The 21,187-nt window shown below is 44.3% G+C and overlaps 1 protein-coding gene across 6 annotated transcripts in view; it reads left to right on the forward strand.

The window, feature by feature from the left end:
• LOC126471441 (tetratricopeptide repeat protein 39B-like) overlaps nucleotides 1-21,187 on the forward strand; it is a 318,277-nt gene that overhangs the window by 108,550 nt on the left and 188,540 nt on the right. The window contains exon 1 of one of the 6 annotated variants that reach the window (XM_050099615.1): nucleotides 3,122-3,270. The exons of the other annotated variants lie outside the window; for them this stretch is intronic. The gene's annotated coding sequence lies outside the window, so the exon portion shown is untranslated. Of the gene's footprint in view, nucleotides 1-3,121; nucleotides 3,271-21,187 lie in introns of those variants that run through there. 6 annotated transcript variants of the gene reach the window in all.

Genomic DNA, 21,187 nt, shown 5'->3' on the forward strand with positions numbered 1-21,187 from the left:
GAGGCCGGGTGGACGTACCGCCGAATTGCTCAACACGTGGGGCGTGAGGTCTCCACAGTACATCGATGTTGTCGCCAGTGGTCGGCGGAAGGTGCACGTGCCCGTCGACCTGGGACCGGACCGCAGCGACGCACGGATGCACGCCAAGACCGTAGGATCCTACGCAGTGCCGTAGGGGACCGCACCGCCACTTCCCAGCAAATTAGGGACACTGTTGCTCCTGGGGTATCGGCGAGGACCATTCGCAACCGTCTCCATGAAGCTGGGCTACGGTCCCGCACACCGTTAGGCCGTCTTCCGCTCACGCCCCAACATCGTGCAGCCCGCCTCCAGTGGTGTCGCGACAGGCGTGAATGGAGGGACGAATGGAGACGTGTCGTCTTCAGCGATGAGAGTCGCTTCTGCCTTGGTGCCAATGATGGTCGTATGCGTGTTTGGCGACGTGCAGGTGAGCGCCACAATCAGGACTGCATACGACCGAGGCACACAGGGCCAACACCCGGCATCATGGTGTGGGGAGCGATCTCCTACACTGGCCGTACACCACTGGTGATCGTCGAGAGGACACTGAATAGTGCACGGTACATCCAAACCGTCATCGAACCCATCGTTCTACCATTCCTAGACCGGCAAGGGAACTTGCTGTTCCAACAGGACAATGCACGTCCGCATGTATCCCGTGCCATCCAACGTGATCTAGAAGGTGTAAGTCAACTACCCTGGCCAGCAAGATCTCCGGATCTTTCCCCCATTGAGCATGTTTGGGACTGGATGAAGCGTCGTCTCACGCGGTCTGCACGTCCAGCAGGAATGCTGGTCCAACTGAAGCGCCAGGTGGAAATGGCATGGCAAGCCGTTCCACAGGACTACATCCAGCATCTCTACGATCTTCTCCATGGGAGAATAGCAGCCTGCATTGCTGCGAAAGGTGGATATACACTGTACTAGTGCCGACATTGTGCATGCTCTGTTGCCTGTGTCTATGTGCCTGTGGTTCTGTCAGTGTGATCATGTGATGTATCTGACCCCAGGAATGTGTCAATAAAGTTTCCCCTTCCTGGGGCAATGAATTCACGGTGTTCTTATTTCAATTTCCAGGAGTGTATTACGAGAAGTATTTAGACTTTCCTGAGGAAGATAAGTACACAGATCTTGTCATTTGATCGTGCTCGTTTAACATGTGAAACGCTGATACGCGGTAAGCACGCTACAGCGCTTTTGCATAACCCTTTTCCCTGTTAGTTATGGCAGCAGCTTCCTGAGTATGCCCAGTAGTTTCTGTTTAACGTTGCTGTTATTTCCGTCCAACTGTTTTGGACGACTCTCAGCACGCTCGCGCGGTACAGTCCCCTTGATTCAAGTCTCAAGCCTCCAGACCGTTCCAGGTAGGGTCTTCCGTGGACGTTTCTTACCCATTCTTTACCTAGTTAGCACTCACAATAAATATTTAACGCTAAGAAGTGAACTGAGGAGAAAAGTTCATGGGATACCTCCTAATATGGTGCCGGATCTCCTTTTGCCCGGTGTAGTACAGCTACTCGACGTGGCATGAAGTCAACGAGACGTTGGAAGCTTCCTGCAGAAATACTAAGCCATGCCGCCCATAATTGCGAATGTGCTGCCGGTTTAGGATTTTGTATACGAACTGACCTCTCGATTATGACCCATAAATGTTCGATGAGGTTCATGTCGGGCGATCTGGGTGGCCAAACCGTTCGCTCGAATTGTCCAAAATGTTCTTCAAACCAATTGGGAACAATTGTGGCCCGTTGACATGGCCCATTGTCATCCATAAAAATTCCATCGTTGGGAATATGAAGTCCATGAATGGCTGCATGGCCGACAGGTCTGGCCGAGCGTTTCTAGGCGCTTCAGTCTGGAACTGCGCGACCGCTACGGTCGCAGGTTCGAATCCTGCCCCGGGCACGGATGTGTGTGATGTCCTTAGGTTAGTTAGGTTTAAGTAGTTCTAAGTTCTAGGGGACTGATGACCTCAGTTGTTAAGTCCCATAGTGCTCAGAGCCATTTGAACCATTTTTGAATGGCTGCAAATGGTCTCGATATAAACCGAACATACCCATTTCTAGGCAATGATCCATGTATACACAGACGACACCATTATGGAGCTACCATCAGCTTGCACAGTGCCTTGTTGACAACTTGGGTCCATGGCTTGGTGGGGTTTGCGCCACACTCGACCCCTACCCTCAGCTCTTACTAACTGAAATCTGGCCTCAGCTGTTCGGGCCACGGTTTTCTAGTCGTCTAGGGTCAAACAGAAATGGCCATAAGCACAGGAGAGGCGCTGCGGGCGATTTCGTGCTGTTAGGAAAGGTATTCGCGTCGGTCGTCTGCTGCCATACCCCATTAACAACAGATTTCGCCGTACGTCTCACACTGACTCCTGCGATTATTTCACGCAGTGTTGCTTGTCTGTTAGCAGTGACAACTGTACGCAAACGCCGCTGCTCTCGGTCGTTAAGTGAAGGCCGTCGTCCACGCTTTGTCCGCGGTGAGAGACAATGCCTGAAATGTGGTGTTCTCGGCACACTCTTGACGCTGTGGGTCTCGGAATATTGAATTTCCTAATTATTTCCGAAATGGAATGTCCCATGCCTCTAGCTCTACCATTCCGCGTTCAGGATTTGTTAATTCCCGTCGTGTGGTCACAACCACGTCGGAAACCCTTTCACATGAATCACCTGAGTACAACTGACAACTCCGCCAATGCACTGCCCTTTTATACCTTGTGTACGTGATACTACGTGATATTGCGTATCTCTATCCCTGGCTTTTGTCACCTCATTCTATGTGCATGTACGAATACTAAAGATTGCGAAAATGAGGGGAGTGTATAATACTCTCACAGGAGTGTAAAATAACCTCACTTACATGATAACAACAAAACTACACCAGTACTAGAAAGAACTTGACGTGAGGAGACAGTCTCGCCATTAGAGACATACAGGCTGGCCGACGTGTCCCCTCACATCCCCCACTCTTCCTCACATCAGTGAAACGCGCCTCTGCGCGCACACGCACGTATTTTGATCATCGCGCGACGAATGTATCCTTCCGCGAAGCAAGCGGACTTGCGCGTAAAATCTGTGCGTGCCTTCCCTGCCCAGCCGCGCGTAGTAAGAAGACGGCGAGTTCCAGGCCGTTTCACTTGCTACACGTCAAGGTACGGGAACGTGCAGAGTTCGTCTGGCCGCGAGAAAGCGCCTTTTTCCAGATACTTCAATTACTGAATACTGTACTTCGCTGAAGGTAAGTGCGAGGTTAACAACTCAGCTATTAACTTCGTACTTGGATAGTTGGCATGTTGAAACAAGTTGTAACGGTACTCTGAAGTTTCGAGCCTGAGGAGCCGGAGGTGTGATTCTCGTCTCCACAGCCCACTAATCGTTTGCGCAAAAGGATGTAGAAGCTTTCTTGTTGGTAAGACTCTATTTCACATAACTTTTACAACGAAGGAAACTACGGTGTGATTTAAGGCCCTTTACAAAATTAAAATTATGCCGTTGTTGTCATGTGACTGCTAATAATTAAAAACTTCAAATTATTAATTTTACAAAACTTAGCTTGACAATCTTTTGAAATTTTTACATATTGGCCGATGAGTTGACAGACTATATCTGGTCGTTAGTACAACACTTCATCCATCCTTTGTAAGTTTGTTGTCAAGTACCTCGAAAATTATCCTCCGTCTACACTGTATTCACGCCAGTTTATTTATGTACTTATTTTTAAATTTTGTGTATGGTTGAAGCAGTAACCGTAGGATAAGATCTCCACGAAGAAATAATAAATAGCCAGTCAGTTGCAGAATAGGTTTATTTAACCCCCTTGACCATGGTTTCAGTGTTTAGAAAAACGACTTCTTCAGAAGGAAAGCAGTGACAACTGGGTTACATGTTGTAGCAGAGGTACTTTAAAATATTTTAACATGGTGTACGTCACTGAGTAGTACTTTACCAACGTACAGCTGTTGTGACTGATTAGCTGTAAGTTGGTGAAGTACTACTCGATGACTACCACCATGTTGTGTATGTTTTTCATATTATGGAGGTGAAATTCTATATTTTATGACACCTTTCGGCCATATTTTAACGCACCTCTGCTACAACATGTAATCCAGTTGTCACTACTTTCCTTCTGAAGAAGGTGTTTTTCTAAGCACTGAAACCATGGCCAAATGGTTTATTTAAACCTTGTAATTTGCCCCTGATTAACTGTTTATTATTTCCTCACGAAATATGTATTTTTACTTGTTAATTCAGTCATCTCATTCTCCAAAACGGAGACCGAGCGAGGTACCACAGTTCAGATGTTCAAATGTGTGTGAAATCTTACGGGACTTAACTGCTAAGGTCATCAGTCCCTAAGCTTACACACTACTTAACCTAAATTATCGTAAGGACAAACACACATACACATGCCCGAGGGAGGACTCGAACCTCCGCCGGGATCAGCCGCACAGTCCATGACTGCAGCGCCTGAGACCGCTCGGCTAATCCCGCGCGGCGGTACCACAGTGGTTAATATGTGGTTCGATAGGAGTGGGACTGATTAAGGTTTTCCGTGGACTCTCTGAATCACTTTAAAAGATCGTTGGAATCATTCGGCGGAAGGAAGCCAAAAAACCAGTTCCCTAACTCAGTCACCGCGATATTATTCTTCTATTGTGACTCTTGAAAGTTTTTGCCAGACCCGTCTTGGACCAACCGAGAGAGGTGTTGTAGTGGTGAAGACTCTCGACTCGCATTTCAGAGGGCGGTGGTTCAAATCTCCGTCCGCCCTTCCAGCTTAAGGTTTCCGCCGGTTTCTCGAAATCTAAACCGCAAATGTCAGAATGGTTCTTCTGAGACGAACACTGCCTATGTTTCATTCTCTGTCCTCCTATCCGAACTTGTGCTTCATCGCTTTTGATACTTGAACCAGATTCATCAATTTTCAGTTTTTACTGTATGGATAATATCACGATAACTGCGTTAGTGAACGAATTTTATTTATTTTGATGATGATCCCACAGATGTTAACAACCTTCCTCTTCACCATTGCAGCTTCTCTTACGTGTCCTGTGAGAGAACATCCATTTTTAAATGTCGAAATTAGGAGAAGGGAAACATAAATAACTTTAACCCTTTTACTACCATTGGGACGTGTGTGTCCTACAATAGGTTGTCAGAGAACCAGGGGGAATTTGCTGCATGTTATTGCTCCGTACCATCTGTCAAATTGTTTTGTTCAATAACTTTCACACCGTATCACAGGTAAGCGGATCGATGTGATTCTCGCGTGAGACACTGGTGAAATTTTGTAAGCATAAATACGATCAAAGTGCTTTTCTGGATATATATATATTCAATCAGAAATGAAAATACACATTGAGCTTTCATTTCATTACCATTGGATCATTGTAGCTTCTACGTCAAAATACCGGAAGAACAAACATAATTTTTTCATATTGTTACTTCTGAAGATGACATTACATAAAATAACCGTACTCCAATCTCTTCTCACTCTAAAAAAATGTTATTCAAAGGGTTAAATTTTTGTCCTGGAGATATATGCATGTGGCTTCATTCGTTACGCTGACCACACGCGATAAGCAGTAGATCCTAGCTCGAATCCTGGTGCGGCCCAGGTTTTCAGTTGCAGTCATAAGCGAACGCTTGGGAAGACTGCCAGGACGATTCTGTTAAGTAGTTCACATACTATTTGTTCTTATGTTCTTGTTCAAAAGAACTACTGGTCTGCCTCTTCGTACTTCCGTGTCTCCTAACCGAGAAAACTTGTTTTCCGACGTTTCCTATGCGTTTGAGTACATGGATATGCTCTATGAGAAATGTTACACACTTCCAGTACTGTAACTTACATTAAATCTCAATTGCGGGAAAGTCCTGAGTAACAAGTAAAGGGAGAACAGGAAGTACAATTGTGTTGTTGCAAGCCATTAGGTGGCGTGATAATTTTAAGCTATCGGGTCATACTATTACTGCAGCATGATAGGTAGCAGTGTATATATCCAGATATACCGTAATTCAATAGCTTGTGCTGCTGTAAACGCCTAGACGACTCAAGACACGAGAGGACAATTTTTTTTTCCTGAACGCACAAAAACTGACCTATATCTAAAAATCAAATATAACGATACGTCTTCAACGAACGTCAAGGTATCGTCTAAATACAAATTCCAACAACGACAGCATATGGCAGCATCGATACTACACGTAAGAACAGCTGACGATGGTAATATGCCGAAATAAGCTCGTTGTGATTTACGCAATAAAACTCATGAAGAGCAGTGTAACTGATTTATCATTGTCGTAATCGTGTCACCACAAGGCATATTTTTGCACTGCAGGCCCCAAGGAACAAAAAAAAGGGCAGAAAGACGGTGTAGCGGGGGAGGTGGGACCTTCAATTTATTAATTTGTATAGATTTAATGAGAGTATCGATAAATTCGTTAGACTTGCCGCTCATACATCTTCCAAAGGAGTCGCAGATTTGTTCGATAGAGTTATACCGGGGAGAGAGGTAGCTCCTGCATTCGACAGGTAGCCACACTTTTCACCTAGCAAACTAGCTTTTTGGGGATGAACATTGCCTTCCATTGAAACAAAGAACCTCAAATAGCACCAACAAAATATCGAGTAAAATGTCGGGGAGATCTAAGGCCTATAAATTCGAGCCGTTTAAAGAAACAGTTCTCTATGTGGAGGATCATACGCTTAGGAGTGTCGGTTACCGTCAACACTGCCAGTTTGTCATCACCTTAATGGAAGGTATCACAAATAACTGTCTTGTTTCGCGTTCCACGCTGTCTCCCAAGTCTCGCACGACGATTGGCAGGTTGGACACTAAATCGTGGCTCGACGTATGAGAACAGACGCTTCATTCAGTGTAAAACTCCATCCGTGACGACCCGCTGCCCATTATCTTTGGATGATCATGTTTTTAGTGATGCGCATGCATTGACAGATTTCGCACACGTAAGGCCGCTCTCCTGAAGACTACTCCAGAGAACTCTGGGTTGATATTTGCGCCTTTTTGCTGCTTACAAGACTTGTCACAGTCGAGTTGTATTCAGCTGCTTATTCCAACGAAGTGTTAGCATAAAGTAGCAATCATATCTAGCTTTAACTGCTCGTGAATGAATGACCTAGCCCTGATCTTCTTCGAATGCCTCCAGCTGTGTAAAAGCGAGTCCACTGTCGTTAAATTTCACTTCGAAACACTCCGTTGCCATGTACACGTTATTACTGCTACGTTGCACCACAGTTGATCGTATAAAAACGAACTTTTAACACGGAATACCGAGGCTTCTGGAACTCCAGCACTTGAGCAAGGCCCCACGTGTCAAGGTGAGCGGACCGGCTTGTGCTCCTTCTGTATTATTACTGACCGGTTGCGCTACAGGTTGTCCCACGCATATATTGTCCTCAAGATGTACTACAATATGTTAACGCATTCTTCACTTGATTTGTCCAGCCTGTTTTATTATACGATCTTCTCACAAACTGCTAATAATTGTCACAGCGAGAAATAACGTGCATCAAAAATGAAACACCTGTAGTAAGGTCATACATCATAACGGCTAGAGTTGGTCACAGCGAGAACAAATATCACTTCTTAGAAAAGCCGCATGGCATGTACCCATTTAAATTTTTTTATTTTTGTTGTTCTTCGAACGCGTCTAGTTACGTAGTGGTTGAGACGTGAAGCTCGTGTTCTGGAGGAGCAGTGTTCAAATCTCCCCCCCCCCCCCCCCTCCCTGCCGTACTGACTGCCGTATCGTTCCCAATCTTTATCCACCCTACCTTGTACATGAAATATATTCGCAGTTGCAAATATGGACAATCATCATTTGTGTGACGGAATGACGACAGTGAAAATTTGTACCGGAACTCGAACCCGGATTTCCCACTTATCGCGAGCAGTCGCCTTACCATTTGGCTATCCGAGCACGACTCACGGCTACACCCAAACTTCCATATGACGTCAACCATGTGTCTACAACCCGTACTCGTACATCCATTACCTATATTCTTGTACAGGAGAGACATTTTACTGCCGGCCGCTGTGGTCTCGCGGTTCTAGGCGCGCAGTCCGGAACCGCGTGACTGCTACGGTCGCAGGTTCGAATCCTGCCTCGGGCATGGATGTGTGTGATGTCCTTAGGTTAGTTAGGTTTAAGTAGTTCTAAGTTCTAGGGGACTGATGACCCCAGCTGTTAAGTCCCATGGTGCTCAGAGCCATTTTACTTGAAAGTCGCTTGCCCTCTGTCGGCGGTTAAATACGGTACTGCAGTGCCGTGTTGCTTCGGACATGCTTACATGCCCGCAGGAACATTTCATCACCGGAATAACACAGACGCTGCAGTACAGTATCGTATATCGTAACCTAGCTTGTCTCCTGTCCGTAATGACATGGGTGACGACACAACGTAAAACTCTTAACTTTCTATCTTTTGTATTCCAGTTAAAAAAAAAAAAACTCCTTACTCATCCCAGAATCTTACAGTGCTGTTTAGAATAGAGAGGGGTCAAGGAGTGGACAAAATAATTGTCATCCGACGTGGATATTGCAACTTGCATTAGTTGCTACGTAGTAATTTAATAAGCAGAGGGAGACCTTCGGACATCTAATAGTGCTACTGTTGTCCATATTACATATTAACGGATTGGCAGGCGATGCTTGCTGTTGTCTCACATCTTTCATATGTGATCCAGTTATGACTGTTGAAGTGTTCCCAGAATTAATTTTCACTCCGTAGCGGTGTGTGCGCTGATATGAAACTTCCTGGCCGATCAAAACTGTGTGCCGGACCGGAACTCGAACCTGTGACATTTGGCTTTCGCGGAAAATGTCCACAGACTGAAATGTCCACCCACAACTCACGCCCCGCCTTCACAGTTTTAGTTCCGCCAGGACCTCTTCCAAACTTGACAGAATTTCTCCTACATACCATGCAGGACTAGCATTCTTGGAGGAAACGACATTGCTGAGGAATCTCGGAACGAAAAAAGAAACAGTTACATAAATGTCCAAATATTTTTAATATTTCAACATTGTGCAAATATAGGTGACAAGCTGCACATACAAGGAAATGTAAAATTCTGAGCTTAAGGAAACAGAGTATGGACTAAACTCTGACTACCACAGGCAGATTAGTAACTAATAAAGATGAGGTTTTAACGGCGAGTCAATGTGTTATTAGAGACAACTAAAGCCTGGATTAGGGAAGGCTGAGAAAGTACGCTGAGGTGACATATCATGGGACAGGGATATGTACATGTACAGATGGCGGTAGTTTCGCATACACAACGTAGAAAAGGGCAGTTCATTGTCGGAGCTGTCATTAGTACTCAGACGATTCATATGAAAAAGTTTCTGACATAATTATGGCCGCACGTCGGTAATTTACAGAGGAACGCAGAATGGTAGTTGTAGCTAGAAAAATGGGACATTCCATTTCAGAAATCATTAGGAAATTCAGTATTCCTACAAGCACAGTGTCAAGAATGTGCCGAGAACACCACATTTTGAGCATTACCTCTCGCCTCCGACAACGCAGTGGCCGATGGCATTCACTTAACGACCGAGAGCAGCGGCGTTGGCATAAAGTTGCCAGTGCTAACAGACAAACACTACTGCTTAAGATAACCGCAGAAATCGACGTGAAACGTACGACGGACGTATCCGTTAGGACAGTGCAGCGAAAGCTGGCGTTAATGCGCTATGGCAGCAGACGACCGATGCGAGTGCCTCTCCTAACAGCACGACATCGCCTGCAGCGCATCTCCTGACCTCGTGTTTGTATCAGTTGGACCCTAGACGACTGGAAAAATGTGATCTGGGCAGATGAGTTGGTAAGAGTTGGTGGTAGGGTTAGATTGTGGCGCAGACCCCACGAAGCCGTGGACCCAAGTTGTCAACAAGGCACTGTGCTAGCTTGTGATGGCTCCGTAATGGTCTAAATGGAATGAACTGGGCTCTCTGGTACAACTGAACCAATAATTGACTGTAAATGTTCTAGGCGCTACAGTCTGGAACGGCGCGACCGCTACGGTGCATGGATGTGTGTGATGTCCTTAGGTTAGTTAGGGTTAAGTAGTTCTAAGTTCTAGGGGATTGATGACCTCAGCTGTTAAATCCCATAGTGCTCAGAGCCATTAGAACCATTTGACTGTAAATGGTTATGATCGGCTATATGGAGACTATTTGCAGCCATTCACGGACTTCATGTTCCCAAACAACCATAAAATTTGTATGGATAACAATGCGCCATGTTAGCAGGTCACAATTGTTCGCGATTGGCTTGGAGAAAATTCTGGACGATTCGAGCGAACGATCGCCCGACTTGAATCCTATCGAAAATTTACTGGACATAATCGAGAGATCAGTTCGTGCTCAAAATCCTGCACCGGCAACTGTTCCGCAGTTATGGACAGCTATAGAGGCAGCATGGCTCAGTATGTCTGCACGGGACTTCAAACGACTCGTTGAGTCGATGCCACGTCGAGTTGCTGCAATACGCCGGGCAAAATGCGGTCGGACACGATATCAGGAGGTATCCCAAGACTTTTGTCACTTCAGCGTATGTTGGAACTTTCCTAGCATTTATCTCAAGTAATGGAAGAAAACCACGAGGTAGCGAAACCAGGACGGCTGAACGAGTATTTGCAGTCTGCTCCTCATATATACGAATGGATATTTTAGCTATTGTGAAACATCACTCGCCGAATTAAAACTGGAATCTGTTAAATCATACAAATACCAGAGAGTAACGCTTGATGTAAACATGCTATTTCACTCATGGGTAAAGCAAGTACCAGACTTAGTTTCAGTGGTTGGACACCATCAGTCTCGTCGTCGTCGTCGTCGTCGTCGTCGTCTTCAGTCCGAAGACCGGTTTTATGCACTTGTCCGTGCAAGCCTCTTCATCGCTGCATAACTACCGTAACGTACACTCATTTGAACCTGCGTATTGTATTCAAGTCTTGGTCTCCCTCCTACAGCTTCTACCTACCCCCTCTCCACTTCTTTCGCGTGCAAAGTTAACAGTTCCTTGATGCCTCAGGATGTGTTCAAACAATAGACCCCTCGTTTTAGTCAAGTTGTGTCGTAAATTTCTTTTTTACCCAATTCGATTCAGCGCATTATCATTTGTTATTCAGTCTATCTAATCTTCATCATTCTTCAATAACACCACATTTCGAAAGTTTTTATTCTCTTCTTTTCTGAACTCCAGAACTGATGTTAATATTATCTCTTTTCGATACACTATCCATTCCGTCCAAACGCTCTTCCAAGTCATTAGTCGTCTCTGACAAAATTAAATCATCATCTGCGAACCGCGAAGTTTTTATTTCTTCTCCATTAACTTTGATTCTAATTCCAAATTTCTTCTTTGTTTCCCTCATAGCTTGTTCAATGTACGGACTGAGTAATTTCGGGGATAGGCTATAACCCTGTCTTCTCTCTCTCTCTCTCTCTCTCTCTCTCTCTCTCTCTCTCTCTCTCTCTCTCTCTCCTCAGCCACTGCTTCCCTTTCGAATTTTATAACTGCAGATGGTTTCTGTACAAATAGCTAGTAACCTTTCGTTCCCTCTATTGCATCCCTGTTATCTTCAAAATTTCAGAGAGAGTAGTCCAGTCAATATTGTCAAAAGCTATCTCTAAATCTACAGATGACATAAATGTAGGTTTGACTTTTTCAGCCTATTTTCTAATGCAAGTCGTAGGGTCAGTACTGCCTCGCATGTTCCAACATTTCTCTGAAACCCAAACTGATCCTCCCCGAGGTAGGCCTCTACCAGTTTTTCCATTCTTTTGTAAATAATTCGTGTCAGTGATTTTGCAACCGTAAAGTACTACACTAATGATTCGATAGTATTCACATCTGTCTCTCCTGCCTTCTTTGGAATTGTAATTATTGCATTCTTCCTGAAGTCTGAGGGTATTTCCATCCTGTCATTTATCGTACATAGCAAGTGGAATAATTTTGTCATGGCTAGTTTTCTCAATGATCTCACAACTTCGAAGAGATTACTAAGAACCAAATATACGATCTAAACTGGAACAGTGGCCTGTTGTGTCGGATCTAAAACACCGTGGGCCAACACCGAACGCATACAGATAATGGTAGTACTGATGGTCATAAGGTTGTCATTGTTTTTATCGCAGGATTGATTGAGCAGGAGCAGCAGCCCCGTATTTAGCACCCGTACAAGGGCACGAGGACGAAAGGAATGTTTCACTGTTATCTAAAATGATAATTGCGTCTCTGAACAGAGAACGAGATACAGTTGACGTCTGAGCTGAAAAAACAAATAATATCAATAGCTTCTTCACGAGCTTTACGTAAGTTGTCAATTCCAATATTAATAGTGACGTCCTTACAGACACTTTCCATTCTGCAATGTGAAGACTTATTGCGATAACGCAGTATCATTAGGTAACGGACCTCGCGTGCGAGACAAGCCAGATAAAGAAATGCAGAAGGGCTTTCTCGCCGTGCTTGTCCTCGCAAGTGTGTGTGTGTGTGGGAATTTACGGTGTGCGACGTCTGCGCTGACATAGCGATTCGGCCACCGTGGAAAGCCAGCATCCCAAACGGGGCCATCTGGCGCTGCCAACGTGCTGACGTACTGGTCAACGTTCACCGCCGAAGGGGCAGCAGTTGTAGCAGCAGATACAGCAAATGCTCTCACAGATACGAAATGTTCTTGCTGTTACAACAATAGTTTAATATAGTTCTCAATTCGAGTGTGTTGCCTGTTTAAGGATTCCTTTCCTTCTCGCGAGCGGTTCTAGGCGCTTCAGTCCGGAACCGCACGGCTGTTACGGTCGCAGGTTCGAATCCTGCCTCGGGCATGGATGTGTGTGATGTCCTTAGGTCGGTTAGGGTTAAGTGGTTCTAGGGGACTGATGACCTCATATGTTAAGTCCTATAGTGCTCAGAGCCATTTGAACCATTTGTTCCTTCTCACAAATTTCGTTTCGGAATTGGAGGTTTTACTGGAAGAAAGCCTGTAATTTTCGAAGATAAAAGGTGTATCTTGGATTTACGCGCTTTTCGTAATACTGCAGAAGTAATCGATTACAATCCTTAGTAACACACGCAAATTACGATAATTTCTCAATGTCCTAAATATTTTTCATTTGCCCTTTGCTCTTGGGCTAACACGTAACATCAAATGTATACAAATAATGATAGTTCTGATGACATAAGATTGCTTGTGATTGAACATATTGTATTTGCCTTGTTAGACATTAATGCCACTGGTGAGGCATGCTGACAGTGATGTCCAAGCGTGATTTCATCTAGTTCACATTCCGCCCACAATCGCCAACGTATGAACTATATGAAATCCTTGAATTATTGGACCATGTCGTGTAATGACACATGTTTGTTGTTCCACCAGAAACTATCGATGTTTAAAGCTTACCCAGATATTATTATTATTATTATTATTTATTAAACTGTGTGCTCAGAGCACCAACAAAAAGCGACGTTATCTTCTGATAGGAGTCGTCGTCGTCTGCAACTTGCATCCATTAGAACCCCCCACCCAAATCTCTTACACTTCCTTCCATTATCCAGCAGAAGTTTCCTTGATGCCTGTGGGTGTGTCCTATTAACCGATCCCTTCTTTTAATCAAACTGTGCCACAAATTTCTTTCCTTGGTTGCCGAAGGACAACACCGATAGACACCGATCAGAGAATAATGAATGTGTATGGAGGAAGCATGTCTGTCGAAAACCAACGTTGTGGTATCGTACTGATAATGCACGTCCTCATAACGCAGAAGTTAGGCCAACTCTAGTGGGAGGCCTTCAAGCACCTGTCCTATGGTGCTGATCTCTTGCCATGCGATTGTTGCCCTTTCGGTCCCTTAAAAAACTGCTCGAAGGATCGGCGAGTCCTGCCGAACTAGGATGTGCAGCGGACAGTTACGGACTCCTTCACGCAGCAAGACACGGTGTTTTACCAAACGAGTATCTTCGACTTGGTGCGTCGGTGGGACGATTGCTTCAATGCTCACAGCGATTTTGTCTGATTGAAATACCGATTCTGGACTGTACGGTCTTCGGGCGGAAACGTTTTAATCGGCCCTTATATTAGAGAAACGTGATTTGTTGTCAAACATTAGCACCTCTCAAATTTTTTTTTGTCCTCCTTTGTTGCCGGTTTGACTTAGAGCGCATCAAAATGGCAACAGATTAGGTGAAGGTATAATTTGTCATCTGCTATGCAGAGTCCAAATCTGTGACAACGGTATTTCGGAATTACCTACGTCAGTGTGGGAGGACACCACCGACAGAAACAACGATAATGAGGACGGTCAAAAACTATAGAGACATGCAGTGCCAAAGACCTTCCTCGGAGTTGAAGTTCCCGCAGTGTCTCGAGCACATGTCGACAGAGTGCAAGTCGCATTTCAATTCGTCGTGCATCACGTGAATTGCCGGAAGCAAGATCAACTGTCTACAAACTGTTACATAAGCGGTTACTCCTTTCTGCATACAAACTGCAAATGGCCCATGCATTGCAACCAAACAATCGTCCTCTGCGGTATGCATTCGCGTATTTCGCGCTGGCCTCCGTACATACTGACAAAGTGCCTGTTTTCATATGCAGCAACGTTCCATAGTTCTGGATTTGTGAATCACGACAACATTAGGATTTGGAGCTCCGAAAACTCGCACAGCATATGTGAATACGTCCGTGATAGCCCGAAGCTTAATTTTCGGTTTTGACTAACGCACGATATAATGATAGGCCCATTTTTTCTTCTCAGAGAAGGCCATAACACGTATGTTTATCCGCAAATGCTAGAATAGTTGTGTTACTATAGATCGAAGAGCTGCAGGCGCCCATCGTGATGGTGCACCCCACATTGGAGTCTGAACTACGGGATGTGCTGACTCAAGTTTCCTCACAAGTGGACGGGTCATGATGGTTCCATCGCAAGGCCCCCGCGCTCTCCAGGTGTGACGCCATTCTACTTCTTTTTGTGGGTTATGTCAAGAATCACGTGTACGCTATATCAGTCAGTGACATAGCTACCACTCCTGCACGAATCAATGAAACATCAACAGCACACATTAAAATTCTGATGCAACAGAAAAAGAACTGTGAGAGGTGCTAAACGTTTTACAACAAAACGCGATGCTTTATCTCAAAGTGTACAAGTTACAATGTTTTGAAATGATAGCGGGACTTCATAGAAACACCGTACAACCTGTATCTACTGCGAACTACTGAAGAATGTTGAAAACTAGACGCGTGAATCGAGTAATTAATGAGGAAGGTCAGTGCTATAGGACGGGTGTTAGTGTCTCCCAGTTGAGTTGGCGTAACTTCTGCGTTACTACTTTTGCTATATGGGGTCGTGCGTTGTCATGAAGCAGCAGCAGTAGCACCACCATTCCATAACGGTGGTTTTCGCCAGATATGCTGTCCCATGCACATTCTTCATACTCCGATGAGTGTCTGCCGGTATTTGCTCTTCAGCGGCCAAGAAAAAACGTACATTGGTATCGATTGGATGCATTTGGTAATAACGTCGCCGTAGTTCACGTTTACACATTTACCGCAAGCACGTCGAAAAGACGCCAGTGCCACACTCGTCCCTTACCTACATGTCGGTGCTTACATACCCTCATCAGAGTCTCGCTACTTTGCATATACGTTGCAGCAACGCCCTCAGACGGACACTTTTTGATCGCCCCCTACAGTTCCCAGCAGCATTATTTTTTTTAAATGATGCACGGCCTTAATGGGCAACCCATATTTCCTCTGTACTCTTTTAGTACGGATCTGCACTGATATTTTTTCATTCTGGTATTCTCTACTCTCCTCCGGTTTCCAGGGTACTTGCAGTTGCGCTAAGTTCACATTATTTCTTACGTAACTTAACGTTGTCAGATTTTGTTAGTGTTTGTTATTGAATAATGGACTCCACAAATCGTTTCCATTCTCTGCAGACATTTTAGTAATGTGGCTATGTGATGCCCTTAGCGCCATAGTTGTGCGATTAGAACATCGCAGCGCTACGATGCAGGCAAACGAGCTAATAAAGTAATTGAATTACACTGAAGCGCCAAAGAAACTGGTATAGGCATGCGTATTCAAATACAGAGGTATCTAAACAGGCAGAATACGGCGCTGCAGTCGGAAACGCCTATACAGGGTGTAAATTTTAAGTTGACAAATCAGAATAACTCGACAAATAAGCTTCACACGAAAAATGTGTAGAATCCAAAGTTGATTATTTTCGAGGGGGACATTTGCTGGTGCTAAAATTAACCCGCCACCCCAGCCCCGTGGTGGTGGGGCGGGAAGCAACTTTAAAATTTCAAATGGGTACCCCCATTTTTATTGCAGAATCATATTCTACATAAAAAACTACGTACATTTTGTCTTAAACACTTCTTTTGGTTCTTGGTAGTTGGCGTTGTAATTGAAGAAAATCCATAGGGTGGGGTTTGAGAGAGAGGAATTAGAATTTCACAAATGTTGACCCAAGTATTAATTTTTTCCTCAGATTCGAATAAGTTTTGTTTACTTCGTGCTCATGAGGCGACACAACTTTTAATTATCAAACAAATCATCTGACTAGCTAACTAACTAACCAAACATCCTGCTTACTAACGAGTGAACTCATTAACTCACAGAGTAAACAAAGTAAAAGACTAACTGAGGAAAAGACTAACCCACTCGCCAAATAAAGATGAACGTATTCCCGTTTAAGATTTGGTGGTCCTGAAAAGGAACGATTGGTTTCGTTTTATTGTTGATTATTTGCAAATACTTGCAAGTAAATGAATTTCGGGGTGCTTGTTTCCAATGAGTCCCCTCGTCTCTCACTCTCGGCCGGGAATTTTTTCATCCGGGACAAATCCGGGAAAAACCCGGGAATTTTTTAGAATTCCGGGATTTTTCATTGTTTTGGATTTCAGTTAAAGTTTTGTAGGTTTGACGTGTAAGGTCTGATACGCTGACAAAGAACTTTAGTCCACTACTGCTGAATAATACTGCAGCAATGAAACATAAATCAGAGAATAACACCAAAATAAAAGTTTAGTTGTATAGAAATGGGTAATCCACACAATGCACAGACCAGTTTGCCGACACCGAAAAGTGTCAAAGGCTTTAGGTCGAAGATTATGCAGTACGTCTGTAACAACTAATGTGTATTCGATGTGCGTCACTTCACAATTCTTTACATTTCTAACAGGTCACCAGAAAATATTACGAATAGTGGCTTGAGATGGGTACTTACAAAGTAAATTTCCACGCAAGATGATTTATGTTACGTGTGAGAATGTGCAGTGAATTTCTTAAATCACAGGGCGTTATAACTCTCATGCAAAACGTAACACTTTGAGGATCTGCCATTTGAAAAATGTCGGGCCCAGAAGATAAGTCATTTATGCCACTATTTAAAATTTTACCGGCACATTTGTATTTGATATGAATTAACGTGTAACACACACTAAAAAAAGACCGAGCTTAAAGTTAGTTTTCATATTTAATGTTGTTCTTTCATAGATAAAAAATTATGCAATCGATGCCAAAAAGTGTAATTGACCTTCAAAAAAGTGTGCATAATGTGTTAGTGAGCAATGTCACAAGCCTCTTTGTTGTATCTAGACAAGACAGCCTAGACACAATGAGAGGAAGCCGAAAGGCACGCGCTAAGTTAAAGCAGGATGGCGTGAGGTCTGAAACAGGATACGTAATGAATGCTATAAAGAAAAGTACGTAGCTTCTGGAATACTTAACTTTAATCCATCCTTTTGGTACATCTGGAGATTGTGGCGATACAAGTGAGACTCTTTAGATACATGCAGTGTTACTAATGGCGCCTTGCTAGGTCGTAACCACTGACTTAGCTGAAGGCTATTCCAACTATCTGCTCTGCAAATGAGCGAGGCTTCGTCAGTGTAGTCGCTGGCTATGTCGTCCGTACAACTGGGGCGAGTGCTAGTCCGTATTTCGAGACCTACCTTGTGGTGGCGCTCGGTCTGCGATCACACAGTGGCGTCACGCGGGTCCGACATGTACTAATGGACCGCGGCCGATTTAAAACTACCACCTAGCAAGTGTGGTGTCTGGCGGTGACACCACGCTCATCATACCAGAACACCTCGACTTTTCTACGCAACTGATAATCATTTTAGCACGATTTTAATTGCCAAATTAGAGCCTGTTAGTAGGCGTACGGACTTCCTATCATTGTAGGACTAATAACAGTGGATGCCAATAGACGATGCAATTCTCGTTCGTACACATCTACTTACGAGTTAACCAGTGTAGAAACGCACTTTGCTGATTTGAGCGAGCTCGGCCTACCTTCGTAACGTTCGCGCCGCGGCCTGTCTTTCTCGTAGGCCTCGTGCTCTGAATAACTGCCGTCATTCGCTAGCGAGATCACGTGACATGAGCTATGACTGGCTGACAAAAGTGCATCGCTCAACGCAATCTCTATTTTAGAGTTTCGGAAGCTACCGTGCTGTAATTTGTGGAATTTGTGTATATACTTTCGCAATACGAAAGTAAACTTTGTGCATATTGTCTCGCATCAAACAACTTTTCAAACGCATTGTTTTTCCTGGATTTCGTTTCCTAAAGTGCTGCTACGTCCTCCGCCGGTATAAGACCTTTACGATTCAAAGGACTGATAGGTTTTACAGCTCCGAGGGAAAGCATACTGTTACTTAACACGGATGTATTTTCACCCGCTTTATACGTAATTTCATCCGGGAGAAATTGTGTTTTTAACCGGGAAATCCGGGAAAAATCCGGGAATTTTTTTTCTTGTCCACGTAGACACCCTGACAGAGAACCGACTTGTGGCGATAACATATTAGACCTTCTGGTGACAAACAGACCCGAACTATTTGAAACAGTTAACGCAGAACAGGGTATCAGCGATCATAAAGCGGTTACTGCATCGATGATTTCAGCCGTAAATTGAAATATTAAAAAAGGTAGGAAGATTTTTCTGTTTAGCAAAAGTGACAAAAAGCAGATTTCAGAGCACCTGACGGCTCAACACAAAAGTTTTGTCTGAAGTACAGATAGTGTTGAGGATCAGTGGACAAAGTTCAAAACCATCGTACAATACGCGTTACATGAGTATGTGCCAAGCAAGATCGTAAGAGATGGAAAAGAGCCACCGTGGTACAACAACCGAGTTAGGAAACTGCTACGGAAGCAAAGGGAACTTCACAGCAAAACATAAACATAGACAAATCCGTCCGGACAAACAAAAATTACGCGAAGCGAAATTTAGTGTGAGGAGGGCTATGCGAAAGGCGTTCAATGAATTCGAAAGTAAAGTTCTATGTACTGACTTGGCAGAAAATCCTAAGAAATTTTGGTCTTATGTCAAAGCGGTAGGTGGATCAAAACAAAATGTCCAGACACTCTGTGACCAAAATGGTACTGAAACAGAGGATGACAGACTAAAGGCCGAAATACTAAATGTCTTTTTCCAAAGCTGTTTCATATAGGAAGACTGCACTGTAGTTCCTTCTCTAGATTGTCGCACAGATGACAAAATGGTAGATATCGAAATAGACGACGGAGGGATAGAGAAACAATTAAAATCGCTCAAAAGAGGAAAGGCCGCTGGACCTGATGGGATACCAGTTCGATTTTACACAGAGTACGCGAAGGAACTTGCCCCCCTTCTTGCAGCGGTGTACCGTAGGTATCTAGAAGAGCATAGCGTTCCAAAGGATTGGAAAAGGGCACATGTCATCCCCGTTTTCAAGAAGGGACGTCGAACAGATGTGCAGAACTATAGACCTATATCTCTAACGTCGATCAGTTGTAGAATTTTGGAACACATATTGTGTTCGAGTATAATGACTTTTCTGGAGACTAAAAACCTACTCTGTAGGAATTAGCATGGGTTTCGAAAAAGACGGTCGTGTGAAACCCAGCTCGCGCTATTCGTCCACGAGACTCAGAGAGCCATAGACAAGGGTTCACAGGTAGATGCCGTGTTTCTTGACTTCCGCAAGGCGTTCGATACAGTTCCCCACAGTCGTTTAATGAACAAAGTAAGAGCATATGGACTATCAGACCAATTGTGTGATTGGATTGAAGAGTTCCTAGATAACAGAACGCGGCATGTCATTCTCAATGGAGAGAAGTCTTCCGAAGTAAGAGTGACTTCAGGTGTGCCACAGGGGAGTGTCATAGGACCGTTGCTATTCACAATATACATAAATGACCTGGTGGATGACATCGGAAGTTCACTGAGGCTTTTTGCAGATGCTGTTGTGTATCGAGAGGTTGTAACAATGGAAAATTGTACTGAAATGCAGGAGGATCTGCATCGAATTGACGCATGGTGCAGGGAATGGCAATTGAATCTCAATGTAGACAAGTGTAATGTGCTGCGAATACGTAGGACGATAGTTCCCTTATCATTTAGCTACAAAATAGCAGGTCAGCAACTGGAAGCAGTTAATTCCATAAATTATCTGGGAGTACGCATTGGGAGTGATTTAAAATGGAATGATCATATAAAGTTGATCGTCGGTAAAGCAGATGCCAGACTGAGATTCATCGGAAGAATCCTAAGGAAATGCAATCCGAAAACAAAGGAAATAGGTTACAGTACGCTTGTTCACCCACTGCTTGAATACTGCTCAACAGTGTGGGATCCGTACCAGATAGGGTTGATAGAAGAGATAGAGAAGATCCAACGGAGAGCAGCGCGCTTCGTTACAGGATCATTTAGTAATCGCGAAAGCGTTACAGAGATGATAGATAAACTCCAGTGGAAGACTGTGCAGGAGAGACGCTCAGTAGCTCGGTACGGGCTTTTGTTGAAGTTTCGAGAACATACCTTCACCGAGGAATCAAGCAGTATATTGCTCCCTCCTATGTATATCTCGCGAAGAGACCATGAGGATAAAATCAGAGAGATTAGAGCCCACACAGAAGCATACCGACAATCCTTCTTTCCACGAACAATACGAGACTGGAATAGAAGGGAGAACCGATAGAGGTACTCAGGGTACCCTCCGTCACACACCGTCAGGTGGCTTGCGGAGTATGGATGTAGATGTAGATATCAGGAATCCCGTAAAACATCAAACCTCCGACACCGCTGCGGCCGGAAAAAGATCCGGGACCAACGACGACT

The sequence above is a fragment of the Schistocerca serialis genome, chromosome 3 (assembly GCF_023864345.2).
Source record: "Schistocerca serialis cubense isolate TAMUIC-IGC-003099 chromosome 3, iqSchSeri2.2, whole genome shotgun sequence".
In the NCBI taxonomy this organism is placed as follows: Eukaryota; Metazoa; Arthropoda; class Insecta; order Orthoptera; family Acrididae; genus Schistocerca; species Schistocerca serialis.